At 43.8% G+C, this 19,107-nt stretch overlaps 1 long non-coding RNA gene across 1 annotated transcript in view; it reads right to left on the bottom strand.

Moving 5' to 3' along the window:
- Window positions 1-18,429: 18,429 nt before the first annotated feature.
- The window catches only part of LOC133559183 (uncharacterized), a 56,296-nt gene continuing 55,618 nt past the window's right edge, over window positions 18,430-19,107 (bottom strand). Inside the window, exon 3 of the long non-coding RNA XR_009808117.1 lies at window positions 18,430-19,036. This is a non-coding gene — a long non-coding RNA (uncharacterized LOC133559183). The remainder of the gene's footprint in view (window positions 19,037-19,107) is intronic.

Here is a 19,107-nt window from a genome sequence, read left to right as displayed (position 1 = left end):
TCTTAATCTTCTTCCCTTTGTGCGATTTCCATTTACCGGTATTGAAATCAGCCTCCTCCATTTTGAAAATGATGACAGGGGAATTGTCACTCGTGACGTCACGAGTTTGACCAGACGTTAATACTAAGCATGTGCTCATTATTTTGGGAAGCGGCAATTTGGGGAAATACAGTATATGTATATATATATATATATATATATATATATATATATATATATATATATATATATATATTCCACACTGATTCCATGTCAAAAATTCATTCCCACCACCGCGGTGAGAAACCGCGTTGCGCTTTCGGGCTTCTTCTGTCCACAACTGATTACTAACTACATGTAGGATAAACACTTATATCCGTGGTAATAATAAGGATATGTGATTGAAATCATTTAAGCCTTTATCGTGTCCGACAAATATCAGAGTTGGTCATTTCAGCCCGAATGCAGCTGAGATAAGCTCCGGCACCCCTGCGACTCTAAAAGGGACAAACGGTAGAACATGGATGGACGGATAAAGTGTTTTCTTACATGTAGTAATCATTTAGCACCTCCAAATCCCTCAAATCTAGACTCCAAACATCCCAGAACAAGCTAATCAGGTTACTTTTAGACCTCCACCCCAGATCACACCTCACTCCTACCCACTTCTCCAAAGTGGGCTGGCTCAGGGTGGAGGACAGAGTAAAACAACTTGCACTGAGCCTAGTCTATAAAATCCGCTACACCTCCCTGATAAAGAAGTACATGTCAAACTACTTCCTTAACCTAAATGACCGCCATAACCACAACACCAGGGGGAGCTCCACAAACCATATTTAACCAAGATTCTGAACTAATAAAGGTCTTAACTCATTCTCCTTCTATGCCACATCATTATGGAATACACTCCCAACAGGTGTAAAAGAAAGTGCATCTCTAGCCTCCTTTAAAACCGCACTAAAAGAACACCTCCAGGCAACTCCAACCAAAAACTAACACCCTCCCACCCTCCACATCCCATCTCCCCGGATTGTAAATAATAAAATGTAAATAATCAAATGTATATACTTATTCTTATGCTTTCTGATCTCTGTATGTCCATTACTTGCTGTACATATCCTACCAAGTCAGACCTACACTGTTTCAATGTCCATTTCTCTGTCGATGCAATTGTTGATGACTGAAGTGCTGATATCAACCAAACCTACAATCCCCCCCTTGACATCCCACTCCCTGGATTGTAAATAATTCAATGTACAAACCCAGTTTCCATATAAGTTGGGGAAATTGTGTTAGATGTACATCCATCCATCCATCCATTTTCTACCGCTTATTCCATTTTTGGGGTCGCGGTGGGCGCTGGCGCCTACTTCAGCTACAATCAGGCGGAAGGCGGGGTACACTCTGGACTAGACACCACCTCATCGCAGGGCCAACATAGATAGACAGACAACATTCACACTCACATTCACACACTAGAGTCGATTTAGTTTTCCCAATCAACCTATCCCCAGGTGCATTTCTTTGGAAGTGGGAGGAAGCCGGAATACCCGGAGGGAACCCATGCATTCACGGGGAGTACATGCAAACTCCACACAGAAAGATGCCGAGCCTGTGATTGAACCCAGGACTGCAGGACCTTCGTATTGTGAGGCAGACACACTAACTTCTCTGCCACCGTGAAGCCCTGTTAGATGTACAATGATTTGCAAATCCTTTTCAACCCATATTCAGTTGAATGCACTACAAAGACAAGATATTTGATGTTCAAACTCATAAACTTTATTTTGTTGTGCAAATAATAATTAACTTGGAATTTCATGGCTGCAACACGTGCCAAAGTAGTTGGGAAAGTGCATGTCCACCACTGTGTTACATCACATTTTCTTTTAACAACACTCAATAAACGTTTGGGAACTGAGGAAACTAATTGTTGAAGCTTTGAAGGAGGAATTCTTTCCCATTCTTGCTTTATGTACAGCTTAAGTTGTTCAACAGTCCAGGGTCTTGTTGTCGTATTTTACTCCTCATTTTTGATGGAAGCCATGTCTGGAGTGCAGTCGGGCCAGGAAAGTACCCGCACTCTTTTACTACGAAGCAGTTCTGTTGTAACACGTGGCTTGGCATTGTTTTGCTGAAATAAGCAGGGGCATCCATTATAATGTTGCTTGGATGACAACATATGTTGCTCCAAAACCTATATGGTTTTGGAGCAATTTCATATTTTGGGTGAATTAGTGCCCAAGGCATGGGTAACTTGCACATATGTGCAAGTTACCCATGCCTTGGGCATTAATACACCCCCATACCATCACAGATAATGGCTTTTGAACTTTGCGCCTATAACAATCCGTATGGTTATTTTCCTCTTTGTTCCGGAGGACACCACGTCCACAGTTTCCAAATATAATTTCAAATGTGGACTCGGCAGACCACAGAACACTTTTGCACTTTGCATCAGTCCATCTTAGATGATCTCGGGCCTAGCGAAGCCGGCGGCGTTCCTGGGTGTTGTTGATAAATGGCTTTTGCTTTGCATAGTAGAGTTTTAACTTGCACTTACAGATGTAGCGACTAACTGTAGTTACTGACAGTGGTTTTATGAAGTGTTCCTGAGCCCATGTGGTGATATCCTTTACACACTGATGTCGGTGTTTGATGCAGTACCGCCTGAGGGATCAAAGGTCCGTAATATCATCGCTTATGTGCAGTGATTTCTCCAGATTCTCTTAACCTTTTGATGATTTTATGGACCCTAGATGGTAAAATCACAAAATTCCTTGCAATAGCTCGTTGAGAAATGTTGTTCTAAAACTGACCCTCGCCCCATCCTTGTTTGTAAATTACTTAGCATTTCATGGAAGCTGCTTTTATACCCAATCATGGCACCGACCTGTTCCCAATTAGCCTGCACACCTGTGGGATGTTCCAGATAAGTGTTTGATGAGCATTCCTCGAATTTATCAGTATTTATTGCCACCTTTCCCAACTCCTTTGTCGCGTGTTGCTGGCATCAAATTTTAAAGTTAATGATTGTTTGCAAAAAAAAAAAAAATGTTTATCAGTTTGAACATCAAATATGTTGTCTTTGTAGCATATTCAACTGAATATGGGTTGAAAATGATTTGCAAATCATTGTATTCCGTTTATATTTACATCTAACACAATTTCCCAACTCATATGGAAACGGGGTCTATATTTACTATGATGATTAACCTGTGTGCTGACTGTATTATGCTGATAGTATACATTTGTATCATAAATCGATTAACTTGGACTCCGACTTAAACAAGTTTAAAAACTTATTCGGGTGTTACCATTTAGTGGTCAATTGTATGGAATATTTACTGTACTGTGCATTCTACTAATAAACATTTCAATCAATCAATCAATTTGTAGATGAACAAATGCCAACATTAAAGCTTTAACAAGTTATCACACATTTTTGCCCACATTTTTGGCAGGCCCCCCTCCCCCTCCAAAAAAAATGTGTTGCCCCCCCTTAAATATTTTTTCTGCACCCAGGTCTGCTGTAACTGTGCCTCTCCAGCTGTGGTGATATGAATGACATCTTCTTGCAAGACTCGGTCCTCACATATGTTAAAAGTCTTTCATGCGGTGGCTGTCGGTTTAGCAAAGGCATGTGTTTAACTTAACTGTGCTGCTTTTGTTGACAACATTGAGCATCAGCTTACTGGCAGCAGCCGTCACTGCTCGCTGAGGATGGTGATTGCTGCCTGCTTTCACTTTAGAGTCTCCAAGACACAATAAAGTGTCCAAAACACACAAAAGTCAGCAATACTCTTAAAACGTCTCCAATATCACCGGGAAAATTCAAAAGACTTGTCGCTGGTAGCTGTTTACAAAATAAGTTGCTTAGAGGATTGACAACACTGTCCTGGAGTACGTGTTTCCCTTTAAGATTGTATTTTGAACTTGATGTGCGCCGATGATAAAAACGTTTGTCGGAGCAATACCAACAAGTTACCTTACTGTTATCCAAAGTTCTGTTTTGAAGCGAAATGGGCCGCCCCTCTGCAATCACAAGTAGTGTAACAAGTGCGTGCATTTTCTGGGTTAAGCCTTAACTCGTAAGTGATTCATTCATCAGTAAGACTAAAATAATGCTATTAGGTGACAGTAGAACTAAAAGTCAAACACAAATACAAGTGGAGTAAATATTGAAAGGGTAAAATAAAACCCGTTTTTGTGTGTAATAATAGATAATAAAATGAATTGGAAATCTCATGTGAAAAAATATACAAAATAAAGTAGCAAGAAACACGTCAATAATGAATAAATCAAAACATGTTCTGGACCAAAAATCACTTCATATTCTCTACTGCTCACAAGTGTTACCATATCTGAGTTATTGTGCAGAATAATAGGGAAACAACTAAAAATGTGCGTTTCATTCACTAACTGTGTTTCGAAAAAGATCAATTAGAATGATACATAATGTTGGATATAGAGAACATACAAACCCTTTATTTATTAAATTACAATAATATCATTCAACAATTTGTGCATTTACAAACAGCTAAAATTATATACACAGCAAACTATAACCTGCTAAACTTAGCATTTAAGTCTCACCTTAAAACTAATTTCTATACTCTAGCCTTTGAATAGACCTCCTTTTTAGACCAGTTGATCTGCCGCTTCTTTTCTTTTTCTCCTATGTCCCCCCCTCCCTAGTGGAGGGGATCCGGTCCGATGACCATGGATGAAGTACTGGCTGTCCAGAGTCCGGACCCAGGATAGACCGCTCGTCGGGACCCAGGATGGACCACTCGCCTGTGTATCGGTTGGGGACATCTCTACGATGCTGATCCGACTCCGCTTGGGATGGTTTCCTGTGGACGGGACTCTCGCTGCTGTCTTGGATCCGCCTTGAACTGAACTCTCGCAGCTGTGTTGGAGGGGGGGGGTTGGTTGCCCACATATGAGGTCCTCTCCAAGGTTCTCATAGTCATCATTGTCACTGGCGTCCCACTGGGTGTGAGTACTCGTTGCCCTTATGTGGGTTCTTCCGAGGATGTCGTAGTCGTAGTGGTTTGTACAGTCCTTTGAGACATTTGTTATTTAGGGCTATATAAATAAACATTGATTGATTGATTGATTGATTGATTGATTGCTACCCAAGAATGTACAACAATTCTTCTCAGCGAAAGAGGAGAAATATAACCTGAGAGAAAAATGTAATTTAAAACATTTGTATGCTGGCGCAACACTTTAAACCTTCAGTATATCAGTATGTGGAATTATATTATGGAACGGATTAACCAAAGAAATCAAACAAAGCACCAATATAATTCAGTTTAAGATACTGTTTTAACTACCAGTGTTCACAAAGTACACAGAACATGAATTATGATGAACATTTGAACCCTTTTTTCCCCTTTTTTTATTGAGACAAAGATTATTTATGCATTTAATATGTGTATGCATACTATGATATATTATTTATTTATTCACTGTTCTGTTACAGAGAACAAGAACAACATTTCAAAAAAAAGTTCAGTTCCACTTCAAGGACAAAAGTGGAAAACTCATAGAAATGTTTTTTTAATATTTAAAAATGTCTTCAACCGTGTCACCACAGCTTTATGAACGTTTTTCTTTAGAAGCAGTGTGTGTTGCCAACCAGTGGTGAAAAAAGGGTTTGGCCTATCATCCCACCTGTCAGCCTTTGCAGCCATTGCGTCATCGGTCCGACCATGCTGAGACACTCTTTGACACGTTCGCTTAGCGGTGTGTTTTACAAACTTTATAGCCAACACATGTTGTTGGGCCTGACATGGTGAACAGTAGTTGTCCAACTGCAGAGCAGCTCCATGTCAACAACAACTGTGAAAAAAACAACTGCTCTTTGGTATTTTGTGGGTAGGAACCATGGAAGAGCTTTGCGATGCTTTGTGGTAGAGAAAAATATAGCTTGGCTCAGTTGGTTGACCTTTTTCTTTAGCACTGTGTGCATAAATCCTAAATGTTTTGTTATCATCAGCGGTGAAAGCGGCATGGTGCAAAAATAAACTTGCGCTTGAAAGGACACATCAAGAAAGTCTTTGTCTGTATTCACCTGACATACAGCCGTGGTCAAAAGTTTACATACACTTGTAAAGAACATAATGTCATGGCTGTCTTGAGTTTCCAATAATTTCTACAACTCTTATTTTTTTGTGATAGAGTGATTGGAGCACATACTTGTTGGTCACAAAGCACATTCATGAAGTTTGGTTCTTGTATGAATTTATTATGGGTCTACTGAAAATGTTACCAAATCTGCTGGGTTAAAAGTATACATACAGCAATGTTAATATTTAGTTACAGAAGTTTACTCCAGAAGGTCTTATCTATGTCCATGTGATGTCAGATGAAACAAAAATTGAGCTGTTTGGCCGCAATACTCAGCAATATGTTCGGAGAAGAAAAGGTGAGGCCTTTAATCCCAGGAACACCACACCTACCGTAAAGCATGGTGGTGGTAGTATTATGCTTTAGGCCTGTTTTGCTGCTAAAGGAACTGGTGCTTTACGGAGAGTAAATGGGACAATGAAAAAGAAGGATTACCTCCAAATTCTTCAGGACAACCTAAAATCATCAGCCCGGAGGTTGGGTCTTGGGTGCAATTGGGTGTTCCATCAGGACAATGACCCTAAACACATGTCAAAAGTGGTGAAGGAATGGCTAAGTCAGGCTAGAATTAATGTTTTAGAATGGCCTTCCCAAAGTTCTGACTTTAACGTGTGGACAAAGCTGAAGGAACAAGTCCATGTCAGAAAACCAACAAATTAAGCTGAACTGCACCAATTTCGTGGATAGTTACCAAAAGTGCCTAATTACAGTGAAACTTGCCAAGGGACATGTAACCAAATATTAACATTGCTGTATGTATACTTTGGAGCCAGCAGATTTGGTCACATTTTCAGGAGACCTATGATAAATTCATAAAAGAACCAAACTTCATGAATGTTTTTTGTGACCAACAAGTATGTGCCACAATCATTCTATCACAAAAAAATAAGATTTGTAGACGTTATTGGAAACTCAAGACAGCCAAGTGATTGCCAAAATTTGACCACGACTCCCTGCACATTCTATTCCACACACGATTGAACGTGACCCAATCATTTAGCTTCAAATTGATAGACCTTCTTCTGAGATTACGCCTCGATATTTCTACTGCATAATCCGAAAATAGGGTAAGCAGTCCCGCTGTAGAAAACACTCAGGCTCGTATCGGTCATGGCCCCATATCTGTTTATACGATCACACTCCACGGTGCTGCAGAATGTGGACTACATGAGTGCAGACATATTCCCAGGATGTTAAATGCTCTGATTTGACTTCCGCAATAGCTGGATAAAGTCAACAGCTACAAGCAGTCCAGAATGAAGTCATAGAACATGATCTAATTCTGCGGCCAGATGATTGAATCATGCATTTTGCTTTAATTCGAGGCTTATTAACCGAACAAAGCTCTCTGTGAGTTTCTAAGGATGATGATTGGTATGCGCTTTGGCTCATTTTCTTGCTTGTGGTTTACTTGAATGACCCAAAATTAAGAGGAATTAGTACTTAGTAGCAGATTTGTATTGACCGGAGGATGTGTGTCCAATTTCCTATGAACCAACCATGCTTCACAAGAAAAGTCATATGGTCTTGTCAGAGGGAACCAAAAAAAAAATCTTAATTCCGTATATAATGATTTCCATACTGGTTATAAAAGCTGAGGTCAATCGGGTGAACGATGCCCAAATCCATCTTTACATAGTAAATCTAACAGAGAGTAATACAATTGCGGAATACAAAAATGTGATGACACAACTGAAGGCAGTCAAAAACTAGCCAAAGTCCCCCCAAATGTCCCTGACAGGGTATGAATAAAGTATGTGTGTGACTGATTACAATGAGCCATTGAAAAGCACCACAGAGGTCGAAATACACTTAATAATGACTCCGTTTATTTTCACCCATACAAGTGGCTTGTCTTCTTTGGACTTCATTCCTCTATTAGACATAGCCTGCCAGAGAGCATTTTTTTTTAGTGCAAGTGGTGCCTTTGTGGCACTCACGCTACCCGACATTTAAAGAGGAAAGGTGCTTTTTGGGTTTATTCATTTGTACAAAGAGGTTCAGGTGTGCAAAACCTATTAAAGAGGCTGTTTGCAGTGTTTTAGTATTGGTCCGACCATGTTAGCCAGGGCCGGTCCATAGCGTAAACACTCTATGCCAGGGGTTCTTATCCGTTTTGACCTCGGGGCCCAACTTTTCCACAACAGAAGGGCCTGGGGCCTGATCAAATATTAACACTAACTATGTGAATGCTCCAAAGCATTCACACAAATGGTTTTCTACACTATATTTTTCTACTTATTCTTCTCCTTCTCCAGATTTTGGCGCGCTCTACCTTCCACATTTTTCACCCGATTGAAACCGTTCCAACTTCAAACTGTTCAGCCTATTCGGGAATCGCAGGATTTCCCTTGATAAATTCCAAAAATTCCCAGATTTCTCAAAATTCCAGGTTTTCCGGGACATTTTTTCCATTCAAAATGAATTGGACATTTTTCAAACGTCCACCATTTCCATATTTTTCAACAGATTCAAACCATTCCACCTTCAACATAACTCCTCCTGCACATCCATCCATCCATTTTCTACCGCTTATTCCCTTTTGGGGTCGCGGGGGGCGCTGGCGCATATCTCAGCTACAATCGGGCGGAAGGCGGGGTACACCCTGGACAAGTCGCCACCTCATCGCAGGGCCAACACAGATAGACAGACAACATTCACACTCACATTCACACACTAGGGCCAATTTTAGTGTCGCCAATCAACCTATCCTCCTGCACATTTTAACTATAATTTTTCCAAGTTAAGAACTTCCACCTGTTTTTGGGGAAGGCTTTGCAGAAAAGCTTCAAGAAAACCTGAAATGGTTTACACTTCACAAGTGTGCTTGAAGCTCATCGAGAGAATGCCAAGAGTGTGTAAAGTAGTAATCAGAGCAAAGGGTGGCTATTTTGAAGAAACTATAATATCAAACATGTTTTCAGTTATTTTACCTTTTTGTGTTAAGTACATAATACATAACTCCACATGTGTTCATTCATAGTTTTGATACTTTTGGTGACAAACTACAATGTAAATAGTCATGAAAATAAAGAAAACGCATTGAATGAGGGGATGTCTTGTCCAAACTTTTGGCCTGTACTTTATATTAAAAAATAATCTCATGGAAATGCTTGATGTCATTTTATTATAATGATGTGATATTTAAATTTTTATGATGTCAGGTTTGAGACAGGTGTGCTGCTGGTATGGGCACAGTGTGCACGTCTGATGTTGCTCACATGTGCTCCACTGAATACTCAGGGAGTTTTTGAGTCTGCTCACACACATGATAAATGTGTAAGAACCATAACCACTAACCACATTGGCCACAACCAAAAAGGGTGTGGGAGCACATGGGCTTTTGTAAAAGAATGTAATATTTATTTTTTCTATCATTTAAATCCATCAGTTATAAAATATGACATTATAAAAGTTAAGTTGAATTAATTTTGGCTGTCAAATTTCAATAAAAATGTTGTTTAAATAAAATTTGGATTTTGCGGATAAAACCACATACTCTCCGTGCAACAATGCAAAATGGGTAATTACTCCTAGTAGCAGCAAACCCATGCATGGAACATTTCACTATTCACTAAACACAGACGTCATAACGTTATCAAAGTTCACCTTTAAACAGTCACACACAGCCCCAACATTTGGGAACCAGAACGATGGTCAAAAAGGAAGGTACAAATATTATCAAATTAATTGTGTCAGCATCAGACAAAGTCATGTTTAATTTTCACTTTTTTTCCCTGATAGCACATAAATGTAGGTCATTCTAGGACCCATGATTAAAGTTCAAACCAAAAGCATCACTAAGACTTAACCCCCAGTGGACCCACCTTGATAAGACTGCTCAACCTGCTATCCCGGGCGAGAACGTAGTCTTCTGTTGAGTATCGTAAGCTATCATCCAGCTCTATGCAACCTTGTTTCCCTGTCTGTGTTCTCCACCGTTGTGTTTTTTTGGTCTTGTGTTTTCCCCTGTCGTCCTTCCTGCAGTCTGCCTTTGTTCCACGTGTCGAGCTGTGCGTCTTGTCTTCCTTGTTTGTTTACCTCTACATTTCGAACTGCTTCCCTCGATCCTCGGACACGGACCTTTTGACACCTCGCTATACTCCGACAAGCCTGCCTGTCTCACGGACATTCGAGCCTGCCTTTCCCCTCCAGGACTTACGTCTCTCGCTCAACACTCACGGTAACACTCAACAAGTAAATCGCACACATAGACTCACACCACATATCCTTCGGATTTTTGTCACACTCCATTCCATCGTTGATTATTATTGTTATTGTTTGGTTATTATATATCTTGTAGATATATATAATAAAAATATAGAGCTACTACACCCCCTTGTGGTCTGTGCCGTCTACACCCTCTGTAAACATAACAGCATCTACTGGAAGTTAAGCCTCCCTGTCCTTAAACATTTCGAACTTTAATCAAGCTTCTGTGAATGCGCCACAATGATGTGCTATGCAATGCAAAAGTAAAACTTAAACAAATGGATTCATTATATTTGTGCTTTTCCTGTGTCACGTCATTCCCACATTGATACCGCAGTGTAGTGATGTGCGGTACCACTGATTTTTCTAATAATCCGATACTTAGTAAAATTCAGGATGGTATTGGCAATACTTCACTTCACAATATTTTGTGCAATGTGTTTGATAAAGGTTAAAATGTAGTGTAGTGTAGTACCAATATAAACTTGCTGTTTTGTAATACTTAGTGACTCAAATTGAAATTATGAGTAAAATATTAAATTAAATGAAGAAAGTTTTCTATGGCTGTTTATTTCAATTTTTCTGTATAATTTGTTGGCACCTATAGTCAATGTGATCCACTTTAGACTATCTACTCTTTAGGAAACCTTACCTAAATAATACGCTTTTTTTGCCTGTGTGAGATTAGCTCAGTAACACATATTATTACTCCAAGCTGAAATCATGCAGCTATTTTTGAGGCATTCATTTGTAAAAAGTAAAAAGTAGTTCCCACCAACAGCATAACATTTAGCCAAGATTTCAATGATTTAGTGACTTTCCAATGTGTTCCTGTTAGTCACATACAAACCCCAAAGCCAGTTAAGTTGGCACAAATCCTTTTCAACCTATATACAATTGAATTGACTGCAAAGACAAGATATTTAATATTCAAACTGAAAAACGTTGTTATTTTTTGCAAATCTTAGCTCATATGGTATTTGATGTCTGCAACATATTTTAAAAAAGCTGGCACAAGTGGTAAAAAACACTGAGAAAGTTGAGGAATGCTCATCAAAACGTATTTGGAACATCCCACAGGTGAACAGGCTAATTGGGAACAAGTGGGTGCCATGATTAGGTATAAAATAAATGCCTTACAATATGAAGGTCCTGAGTAGTCTGGGGTTCAATCCGGGGCTCGGATCTTTCTGTGTGGAGTTTGCATGTCCTCCCCGTGAATGCGTGGGTTCCCTCCGGGTACTCCGGCTTCCTCCCACTTCCAAAGACATGTACCTGGGGATAGGTTGATTGGCAACACTAAATTGGCCCTAGTGTGTGAATGTGAGTGTGAATGTTGTCTGTCTATCTGTGTTGGCCCTGCGATGAGGTGGCGACTTGTCCAGGGTGTACGCCACCTTCCGCCCGATTGTAGCTGAAATAGGCGCAAGCGCCCCCCACGACCCCAAAGGGAATAAGCGGTAGAAAATGGATGGATGGATCCAGCGCTAGCATCCATGTTAGCGCTTTTGTTTGCCTTTCTGGTAGCACCCGTGTTTTTGTTCCTTAGCCTTTTATTAGTTTAATAAATGCTTTATTTCTTACCTTTCGCTGTGTTCTTGCCCGACGCATCCACGGAGGAACAAATCCGGCATCGTTATGCTACACAAGTCTCACAATTCATTTTCTTTTTGAAACCGATACCGATAAATTCCGTTATTACATTTTTAAAGCATTTATCGGCCGATAATATCAGACATCTCTAACCACAACACCAGGGGGAGCTCCACAAACCACGTTAAACCCAGATTTCGATCTAACAAAGGTCTTAACTCATTCTCTTTCTATGCCACATCAATGTGGAATGCACTCCCAACAGGTGTAAAAGTAAGTGCATCTCTATAGTCCTTCAAAACCGCTCTAAAACAACACCTCCAGGCAACTTCAACACTTTACTAATACCCTCCTCCATTCACATCCCATCTCCCCGGATTATAAACAACTCAAATGTACTTCTAATGTATATACTTGTTCTTATGCTATCTGAACTCACTATGTTCTCTGCTGGCTGTACATATCCTACTGTAAGACCTACACTGTTTCAATGTCCACATTTCTCTGTTGATGCAATTGTTGATGACTGAAGTTCTGATATCAACCAAAGCTCCCCACCCACCCCCCCCGATTGTAAATAATGTAAATAATTCAATGTACATACTATGATGATTAACTTGTGTGATGACTGTATTATGTTGATAGTATATATTTGAACCATGAATTGATTAACGTGGACCCCGACTTAAACAAGTTGAAAAACTTATTCGGGTGTTACCATTTAGTGGTCAATTGTACGGAATATGTACTGTACTGTGCAATCTACTAATAAAAGTATCAATCAATCAATCAAAAAACCCATTAATTTTTGGAACATTGATGTTCAGTGGATGTATAGGATCGGCAAATACAAGCCTTGGCTTCAGCCTATTCCTTTTCGGTCATTTTTTCCTTTTCTTTTAATGTGTATATGTGTATGATTGTTAAATATCATACACATATATCTGTACTGTTAACTTGATCACATAAAATGGTTGATTATATGACCGAAATAAACAAATTTCATTCTTTCATGTTTTTCCTTCAAAATGTGACACTTTTACTTTGTCCTGATTGTTTTCCTCCATTTCCTCCACTTCTCAAGACCATTTAATTTTCACAACTGTAATATAATGCACACTTTGTGTAAAGCCCAGTGTAAACATTACATTCAACACTCATCTGTCTTTTAGATTGACTGCAACAGAAGAGACAACTGGTAGCATTTTCTCTGCACCGCTTTAATTATGTGGCTCACTTTCTATTTTAGCCCGAGGGCAGCCGCACCTCACCCTCCTTCCCCCGGAACAGTTGGGACATTGCTCCATGATTGCTTGACAACTGTTCGAAACCCAATTGTTATTCCACGTGTGGTTTGAAGACACTTGCTCTGTCTCCTTCTATCCTTATAAGACACTCACATTGAAACATGTCAAATTCAAAACTGAGCCATCACTTAGATGGATGTGAGACCTATTTGTTGAACATATTCATGTTGTGGTGTCGTCATGAGTGGAACCAACACCGACGATATTATCGTTGTATTAGGGACACGTTACAATATTATTGTGGTACCGTATTTTTCGGACTATAAGTCGCAGTTTTTTTCATAGTTTGGCCAGGGGTGCGACTTATACTCAGGAGCGACTTATGTGTGAAATTATTAAGACATTACCATAAAATATCAAATAATTTTATGTAGCTCAATCACGTTAGAGACTAGACGTATACGATTTCATGGGATTTAGCGATAAGGAGTGACAGATTGTTTGGTAAACGTATAGCATGTTCTATATGTTATAGTTATTTAATTGACTCTTACCATAATATGTTACTGTGGAGATCCTCGTCCTTGATCCTCCGTTCCCTACCCGGAAACACCACGCCTGGTTCAATGGTTTCAATTGTTTTAATGGTTTTTCACAATATGACAAAGTTTAACAGTCTTTTAGCTTTTCAACTTTTGTACACTATCTTTTCGGCTTGCTTTTCTCGTCTGACAGTCCCCCTCTCGGTTGCCAGCCCCCTCATGGATTCCAACGCTGCTAATAAAGGAAACAGGTGATTAGATAACTCGTCCCAGCTGAGGTATCTCCTCACCTGATTGCTGCTTCACGACCGGCTGCCGCACATGCTCCGCCCGCAGGGGACGCGTAGGACACGCCCCTCTCCACATGCCTCCATCGCCCAATTCAGGCCGGGCAGCCGTCCGGCCGCGGCCACTCCCCCCCACCCCCTCCCCAGGGCGAGAGAGGAAGTCGGCCACGGCCATCTGACTCCCCGGCTTGTGGACCACCCGAAAGTTATAAGGCTGCAGCGCCAGGTACCATCGGGTGATCCTCGCATTGGAATCCCTCATGCGGTGGAGCCACTGGAGCGGTTTGTGGTCCGAATAGAGGCTGAAGGCGCGCCCCAACAGGTAGTAACGGAGGGCCCCCACCGCCCACCGGATGGCGAGGCACTCCCTCTCCACCGTGCTGTACCTCGCCTCCCGGTCCGACAACTTACGGCTGAGATATAATACGGGGCGGTCGACCCCCCCCCCCACCTGTTGGGACAGTACCGCCCCCAGCCCCCGACTCGACGCGTCCGCCTGCAGACAGAAAGGGATTTCAAAATTAGGTATGTGCAGCACCGGCTCCTCACAAAGTGCTTTTTTTACCTTCTCAAACCCCTGCTGGCACTGCTCCGTCCACTGGACCAGTTCGGGAGCACCTTTTCGGGTGAGGTCAGTTAATGGCCCAGTCCAATCCGCGAACCGCGGAATGAACCTACGGCAGTACCCTGCTAGTCCCAAAAACTGCCTCACCTCTATTTTTGTCTTGGGAGGTGGACAGGCCGCGATCGCCGCTGTTTTGTCCACCTGTGGCCGCACCTGCCCCCCCCCCCCCAAGTGGTACCCCAGATACTGTACCTCCCTCCGTCCAACCGCGCACTTCGCCGGGTTGGCAGTGAGCCCCGCCCGCCTCAGGGACTCGAGCACCGACCCCACACGCTGCATGTGTTGTTCCCAGCTGTCACTCTGGATGATGACATCATCCAAGTACGCAGCCGCGTATGCAGCGTGGGGCTGCAGCACCCGGTCCATGAGACGCTGGAACGTGGCAGGCGCACTGAACAAGCCGAACGGAAGTGTTATGAACTGGTACAAACCGTCCGGGGTGGAGAAGGCCGTTTTTTCCCTGGACTCTGGTGATAAGGGAATCTGCCAGTAGCCCTTAGTTAAATCCAGTGTGGTGAAAAAATTAGCAGTGCCCAGCCGATCAAGGAGCTCGTCGACCCGGGGCATTGGGTATGCGTCAAAACGTGACTGATCATTCACCCTGCGGTAATCTACACAGAAACGCACGGTCCCATCCTTTTTCCCTACAAAAACAATGGGACTGCACCATGCACTGAGATTCTTCTATCACTCCCATTTCAAGCATTTTTTTTTAATTCCTCTCGCACAACTTTACGCTTGTGTTCGGGGAGCCTATATGGCCGAGATCGCACCGTAATCCCCGGGCTAGTCTCCATGTGATGTCGGATGAGATTCGTGCGGCCGGGCCGCGGGGAGAACACGTCAGAAAAGCGCCGCTGTAACTCAGCTACCTCCGCCCGCTGTGCCAATGTGAGCTGGTTGTCACAGGAAAGCGGAGGGGTGGGTCCAGAGTGCGGGACCTCTGGCCCCAACTCCTCTTCCTCCTTCACCACCGTCGCCATGGAAACAGGCTCCGCCTGTCTACATGCCTTCAGCAGATTAATATGATATAATTGTGTGTCCCCCCGACGATCCGAGCGCCGAACCTCGTAGTCCACATCACTCACTTGCCGCGTGACCTCAAAGGGTCCTTGCCACTTTGCCAGTAATTTAGAGCTTGAAGTTGGAAGCAATACAAGCACTGTTTCTCCTGGTGTAAATTTACGCAGTTGGGTTCCCCGGTTATACGTGCGCTGTTGACGCGCTTGAGCACGGAGCAAATTCTCGCGTGACAAGTGCCCCACCTGGTGGAATTTTGCTCGCATGTCAAGTACGTATTGTATTTCATTTTTGCTGGAGCTTGGACTCTCCTCCCAGCTTTCTTTAATAACGTCCAAGACTACGCGAGGCCTCCGGCCATACAATAACTCAAACGGTGCAAAACCAAGCGAGGCCTGAGGTACCTCCCGCATCGCAAAGAAGAGGGGATCCAACCATTTATCCCAATTTTGTTTGTCCTCGTGCAAAAACTTACGGATCATTGTTTTCAGCGTTTTATTAAGCCGCTCCACCAGCCCTGTTGCGATCCGTGACTCGGATCTTCAAATATTATTGTTTATTTTTCCATCTTTGTTCTCATTCTCCGTCTGATCCGTTTATTTCCCGTTTAGTCCATCACCATGGTTACTTATTAGTTTCAGCTGTTACTCCCGGTTCCTGCACACCTGTTCACTGCTAATTACCTTCCCTTTATAAGCCAGCCTCTTCTGTTTATTCTTTCTGGGACTCTAATTTGCTCACATGCAACAAGTAACGTCAGGTATGTTTTTCTCGCTAGCTCATTAGCTAAGCCACTTTGTTGTCATCTTTAGCTCACATGCTAATCATCTTTGTTTTCATTTTTTGTGCCATCATGCCAAATCTTAGTTCTTTATATTTTCTAGCTTTCACGCTAGCGTCTTTTGTTTCCCTTTTTATTAGCTCCAGTGTTTTTGTTCAGAGCTCACTTTTTGTTAATAAATTTTTTAGATCTTACCTTTGTTGTGTTCTTTCGTTTGACGCATCCACGATGCCGAACCGGTGTTACAAGCCCATCAGTTTGCGGATGATACATGCTGGTGCGGATCGATTTTATCCCCAATAATCCGTACAGTTCTTTTATTGTGCGCGACATAAAGGACGTGCCCTGGTCGGTTAAGATCTCTTTCGGGATCCCAACCCGGGAAATGACCTTAAACAGTGCTTGCGCAACACTTTTGGCGGAAATACAGCGCAGCGGCACTGCCTCGGGATAGCGCGTTGCATAATCCACTAGGACTAAAACAAAGCGATATCCCTGTGTGCTCGGGTGAAATGGTCCGATGAGGTTCATGCCCATTCTCTCGAAGGGGACCTCTATGAGGGGTAATGGGCGTAATGGTGCCTTTGGAGTGGCCGCTGGATTCACCAGCTGGCAGTCCGGGCAGACGGCGCACCAGCGGCGCACATCCGCCCGGAGGCCTGGCCAATAGAAACGGACCATGACCCGATTAAGTTTCTTGTCATATCCCATATGTCCAGCCATCGGGTTCATATGCGCCGCCTGGAAAACCATTTCCCGGTGGCGTTTTGGCACCAACAACTGGGTGCATGCCTCCCCAGTTTGCGTGTCACGGGCCACTCTGTAAAGTCTATCTCTGATTACTGAAAAATGAGGGAATACCCGCGCTTTTCCCGGGCGCACTAGCTGACCGTCAATAAAGTCGACCTGGTCCCAGGCCTCGCGCAAGGTTTCATCACAGGACTGTTCGAGGGGAAAGTCCTCCGTAGGTGCCCATCGAGGTGCCGGGGGGGCCTCCCGCGAAGCCCCCGCCGGTTCCCGCTCGGCACTCCCGGATGAAACCGCGTCGCCACTCAGAACAGCGTGAATACTCCCCTCTCCTACTGTCCATGAACGCACCCCCACACATTCTGCCAATAAATCATTGAACCCCGGCCAATTCGTGCCCAAAATTACGGGGTGCGAGAGGTGCGTACTTACAGCTACCTCGACTTTATGTTTTTGTTTGCCATATGCAATTTCCACTGGTACCATCGGATATTCGTGCACATCCCCATGAATACACCTGATCCTCACCCGTGTTGCTTGCCTCAAAACCCCAAGCTGAACCAAATTCTGGTGGATCAAGGACTGTTTACAGCCCAAATCCACCATCGCCCGGTATGTACCCCCTTGCAACCTTACCGGTATACGGTACGTCTCTCCCCGATCGGGCGCAGGTGCTGGAGGCCCGACAACCCGCATCACCTGCCCCACCTCCATCAGGGAGCACTCCCTGCGCACGTGACCGGGCTGTCCGCACCCCCAACACACCGGGTGAGGTGCACTTTGCGAGGGAAGCCCTCCATCCACAGCGCTGGCACCCTGCAACATAAAAACACAGGCAGGTTTGTCATATTCCCGTGTCCCCCCTTTTGTGTTGTGTGTGTGCATTTTACGTTGTGTCCGCCTGGGGAACCTGTCCGTGGTGCCCGGGCGATTTTGCTTTCTCCACCGCCCTCCATCACGGGGCGAGTCGACGACGGGTTGCTGCAGCGGGTCCTGTGGCCATCCTTGGCGTCGCCTCCCGCTGTACGGCCAAGTGTTCCTCCGCCAGTCTTACGGCCACCTTTACATCCGGGGGGCTGTTGTACTTGACCCAGGCTGCGGTCCTCGCCGGGATGGCCTCCAGGAACTGCTCCAAGACAATGTCTTCCAGCATCTGTAGATCTTGCCCGTTTGGCTAGAGTCATCGGGTCGCTGCGTCTCTCAGCCGGTGCGCAAAAACAAACGGCCGGTCTTCTGGCTCCAGCCTCATCGCCCGGAATCTTCTTCGGTGGTCTTCTTTGCTGCTGCCGACCCGGTCCAAGATGGAGTGCCTTAGGTTGGCGTATTGCGTGCGGGCGGTTGCCGGGAGACTCAACACCGCCCGCTGCGCCTCCCCCACCAGGAGCGGCAGCAGCTTCACGCCCCACTCCTCTACCGGCCATCTGCTTGATGTTGCCGTTGCCTCAAAGACGTCGAAGAACGTCTGTGGGTCCTCCCCCTCCACCATTCGCTTCATGGTTGATGTCCCACCTGTCGCCTCCGTTCTGTCCATCAGCGTCTTGAGTAGCTGCGCCTGCTGCTGACTCCCGGCTGCCACTTGCGCCAGCACTTGGGCAAGTGCCTCCAGTGGGGTTGGTGCTAACATTTTCTTTGGGTCCATCTTTGTTGGGCGCCACTGTGGAGATCCTCGTCCTTGATCCTCCGTTCCCTACCCGGAAACACCACGGCTGGTTCAATGGTTTCAATTGTTTTAATGGTTTTTCACAATATGACAAAGTTTAACAGTCTTTTAGCTTTTCAGCTTTTGTACACTATATTTTCGGCTTGCTTTTCTCGTCTGGCAGTCCCCCTCTCAGTTGCCAGCCTCCTCATGGATTCCAACGCTGCTAATAAAGGAAACAGGTGATTAGATAACTCGTCCCAGCTGAAGTATCTGCTCACCTGATTGCTGCTTCAC

The sequence above is a fragment of the Nerophis ophidion genome, linkage group LG09 (assembly GCF_033978795.1).
Source record: "Nerophis ophidion isolate RoL-2023_Sa linkage group LG09, RoL_Noph_v1.0, whole genome shotgun sequence".
NCBI classification, from domain to species: Eukaryota; Metazoa; Chordata; class Actinopteri; order Syngnathiformes; family Syngnathidae; genus Nerophis; species Nerophis ophidion.
This window is presented reverse-complemented; position numbering and strand designations above follow the sequence as displayed.